The sequence below is a fragment of the Takifugu flavidus genome, chromosome 2, assembly GCF_003711565.1.
Source record: "Takifugu flavidus isolate HTHZ2018 chromosome 2, ASM371156v2, whole genome shotgun sequence".
NCBI classification, from domain to species: domain Eukaryota; kingdom Metazoa; phylum Chordata; class Actinopteri; order Tetraodontiformes; family Tetraodontidae; genus Takifugu; species Takifugu flavidus.
The window spans coordinates 523,568-528,170 of NC_079521.1; the positions used below are offsets into that span (position 1 = coordinate 523,568).

Consider the following 4,603-nt stretch of genomic DNA (forward strand, 5'->3'; position numbering starts at 1 on the left):
GAGTTGGCTCCGATGGTGGGGAAGGATGCTGGCAGAGTCTCCCGTCAGAAGGAACTTCAACTCACCCCTCCGGGAGAGTTTTGACCATGTCCCGGGGGAGGCGGGGGACAGCCGTATCTAAATGGAGAGCTGGAGCACTCTGCAATGATGGATATTGTTGGGAAACTTTAAAATATATGCCTAGGAATTTTTGTGAGATGATGTTAACCCATGTAGGAGAAATGACCAGTTAAAAACAGAAGCAATTTTCAGTTTTAAAAGATTTACCACACTAAAATTAACATGGGAGTTAATGGGAGCGAACGCCTGACATGTTGGTGCACCGTTTCATTAATTTAATTTTTCACGATAGTAGAGGCTAATACCCACAAAATGATGTTTTGTATGGTTGAGAAATGTTCTAAGGCAGAGTTATGTGGTTCAGAAAACCTTACTTTAAAGGTGAGCCTTGAGGTCCAATACCAAAGTTTAAAGGGTGCCACACAAACACATCATCACACTTTAGTTTTCTTACATTTGGTCTGAACTTCTGAAGTTTATTCCTCCACCTTTGGACCAGTCACTCTTCAGGGACACACAGCTGGGCACTGTGGACTCTGCTCTGTCCTCGTCCATCCTGAGGAAACATCAGAAATATCATGAGACTGTGATGAAGGTAAATAATCTGTAGAGGTTGTAGTTAAATAATCTCAATTCACTGCATTTTTATCAAACAGGAACATTTCTAATCCATTCTGAATAACAACTGAATCAATAAATCAATGATGTCTCTGTATAATTTTCATGTTTTCAGAGTTTAAGCTGCTTTTTTAACTGTTCCCTGCAGTGAGAAAAGAACTGGCACCTTTTCCAGCCCCTCATCCTGCAGCACTGAATGTGCTCTAAAGTTCTTTCCAGAGCAAACGTCTCTGCACTTGCAGCAACATGTTGTAGTCATGGATCCGTGAGGAGAACCGGATACAGGAAACGCCCCCACTTTGATCCCAAAACCCAACTGGTGGCCAACGGTGGTCCGGCAACGACGGGGACGCTGGTCCATGGGGCCGACAACACTGGTTTTCCACAGGCCAACATGGTGAAAGGACTGTCTTCAGCTCAGCCAATAAATGATTTGGTGCTACATAAACATACTAGTCAGGACTTTTTAACTTCCCTCCTTTGTTCCCCTCTTCAATTATTTCTATAATCCAAGTCCTCAAAGATCACTGCTCTATTTAAAATAGATGAAAGAAATGACACCCACTCCTGCATTTCTTTCACAGTGGTTCCACAACATAGAACAATAAACCACTGTGAGAAAACGTGCAACATGAACCAAAAATCCTGTTGGTGTCCTGTGATCCTGTGTGGATTTATTTATTTAGTTTATTGTCTTAAATTGGTCCGGCTGAGAGATGCTAACTTGCCCACGATTAGATGTTGTTTGACAGGTAATACCAAAATATCCAGCTGTAACCTGGACTGTTGAACAACTCTAATAACTCTAAGAGCTTTTCACCTGTCATAAAAATGTCGCTCTTCCTGCTTCGTCTGAACAGAATACTTTCACTTTTAAAACCTAATCAACAGCCTTATGGCGTATATATTACTACCATTAAAGCATTCTGGGAGGGTTTAAAGTTCTTTTAGAATCAGTCGCAAAGAGCAGAAAAATAAACTAAACTTCACTTAGAAAGACTATTCAACTATAACTAAAGCCAGACTATAAGAAAGTTAATTAAGAACTATTCATTTATAATGCATAATGATGCTTTGTGCTAAAACTAAATATAACGTCTAGTTGATTCAAATCTTGATTTTATCTCCAAACACAACTGTCAATTATTTTCAATAATGCTCTTCGTTTACTCACCTTGTCGGTCTTCAGTCTTCCTGCTTAGTCTGAAAGGAATACTTTGAAAAACTGGTTTGTTGGGTTCCCAGTATCTGGGACCGTTGTTGCGGGTGTCTACCTGCAGGGGGCGTGGAGGAGCCGCTCATCAGCCACAGCTGGCCCCGCAGACACACGCACCTGCGGTCTCTCTTCAATCTCCCGTTAGATTTAAGGACAGAACTCCCGTCTGCCAGCGGCGGAGTGTTTTCGTCCTCATCGCCAAACCCTGACTTCTGTGGCTTGACTATTTTTGAGAGTTTTCCGAGCGGACGTGTTTTGGACTCTCTCGAGGTCTCTCCGCCTCTCTGTGAACGCGGACCGAACTGTTCTTGTTCACTTTGAAATAAAGACGCTTTTCGGACACCATTCTCCACCAGTATTTAATTTAGTTAAATAAATAAGATTTATGATGCTTCACAGATTTTAAAGACTTGTAAAAGCAGCATATTTCTGCAGCCCTGGAGTCCAGGAGGAGCAGCAGAGGTCAGAATGTGTCGGAGCGCGTTTAACTATTGTCTGCAGTTCCAGGCGTGTCCACCGGGTGGCGGTAAAGCATCACATGATATTTCTCCTTTTTGGAACTTCTTCAGCTGCGTTGAGCTTTAACTCTTCACCTGTCGCTCCCTTTAAGCTCTAAACTTTGCGGTTCTGTGTGTAGTTTGTTGTTTTGAATATTTATGATGGATTCTGATGACGACCGAAACTATAAATGACAAATAGTTTTTCCAGTGTGTCACACATTTTCATTATTTATTGTCATTTTAGGGTCTAAACTGGACCAGTTCTGTGAGCTGTTTTGCTTTTTCTGTGGACCAGATGTTCCAGGCAGGTTCCATCATCGGACACAGACGGAGACAGGTCACGTGACAACAGTCAGCCTTTAGTTCTTTATTACAGGAGGATCTGGTTTATATACAGACACGAATCTGCAAAATACTAAAAAGTCTATGAACCCAAAGTACTAAAAAGTCTACATCCACGCACACGCGTGTATTTAGTGTTTATACACACGTTTGCGCGTACGTGCACACTGTATATTCATCTAATAACTGTTAGTTTCTAAAACACCAAAGTACAGTCACTGAGGCACGGCTTCACCTCCTTTACACCGAGGTTTCCCTGAGCAGGTGTGATGAACTGTTGCAGAAGGAAAAGCATGGAACATGTTAATAACCGGACACTAAAACACTCAGGTTTATTGTCTGGACCTCGCCATCCCTTTGGGGAGGATCATCTCATTCTTCAGCTTTGAACTGTCAGAGTTCAAAGGTTTCATCCTTCCACAAGACCAGAAAACTTCCGCCCAACCTTCTGACCTCTAGTGTCGTATTTTCATCTCTTCAAAAATTATCATGTTGAACATTTTGTCTTCCAAATGAAAAAGAAAAAAAAAATCTTCCCATCTGAAATTCAGGGCAAGACAATCCGAAAAAGGCAACTGTCTCCAAATATGAGCTTTGTGAAGCTGGTGAAACCAGTTTGACGACCATTGTGAAACCAGGAGCAGTGTAAATGAGGGGGGGGGGGCAGTGAGTGGATGCTGCATTCATCAAACACACAATAGTCAGAAGAGAAGAAGGAAGAACAGAAGCCCGTGTTCCTCAGTGTTGGTGTGGAGACGCCTGTTTGGAGGAGCAGGAAGCAGGCTGGACTCTTCCAGCTGGCTTTAATGCCACTTCTCTTCTGAGAACCTCCCAGCAGCTTTCTCTCCACCATCTTTTTACGCTGAAGCTTTTTGATCATTTCAGGTCAGATGTTCTTGGACTGAGGTTAAACATGTTTGTTCTTGTGCTCGGAGCGAACCGACGATCCTCTAAAGTCAGGCATCCTAAAGGTGGATGTTTTCTGAGGCCTGGAGGCTTTAAAGTGGCGCTTTTACCCACTTGTCCTCGTTCTGTTGGAAACTTGATCCAAAAACCTTTTCTGGAGCTTCATGTCCTGCTTTTTTGAAGGAATGAAATGGTTTCATCAGCGCTGCCGGGGGCTGAGCAGGCTTCATAAATCTGAAGCTCTGAGATCCTTTAAAGATCTCCTGGAATCAGCAGATGGGGGTTTGATCCAAAACTGTAAGAATCAGTCAAGCTATCAAATCTTGACTCAGTCCAAGCGTGAACCAGTCCATCCAGAGCTGATTATGGCTCAGCCAGGAGGAAAGCACGGCCTGGGGGGGTTCATATGGAGCAGGCACACTCTGGCTCTATTGCTACTGAAAACAGCCCTTCAGCACAGCAGCCTGGAATACAGTTCTGGAGAACACCTGTTCCCAACAGAACCTGTTTAAAACGGGACCAGTAAAGATGCCCGGCGTGACCACGACCACGGGGAGAGGGGGGGGGCAGAGACAGGCGGTAACGCCGCTGCCCACCGATTCACCTGGAAACAACAAAAACCCCAGCAGCTTGGACCCAATATGGCAGCGTGTTCCTCAGAAACGCTCCTCAAACTCTCCCCACAGCTTCATTGCTAAACAGGATTTGGGTTTTTTTGTCCGTGCTAAATGGAAAGTGTTTGTCCTTTGGTGGTCCAACAGGACCACGATTTGGATGGATGGATGATTTGATGTCATTGAGAATAAAAACAGCTGAAAATGGAAGCGGAGATGTTTCAGAGCACCAGAGTTCAGAAAGAGTTTCTAATCAAACACCGTCTGTTGGAAAAAAAATCACTAAATCAAGTATCTGTTAGATTTTGGGTTTTAACAGAACCCGAGAGCAGGCCAGAACACAGTGG

General features: G+C 43.6%; 1 long non-coding RNA gene across 1 annotated transcript; it reads left to right on the forward strand.

Annotated features, from left to right (window-relative positions):
* The first annotated feature begins 37 nt into the window (after positions 1-37).
* On the forward strand, positions 38-1,321 carry LOC130517667 (uncharacterized). The gene is made up of 2 exons (XR_008947766.1): positions 38-655; positions 827-1,321. It is a non-coding gene; the product is annotated as an uncharacterized LOC130517667 (long non-coding RNA).
* Positions 1,322-4,603: the final 3,282 nt, after the last annotated feature.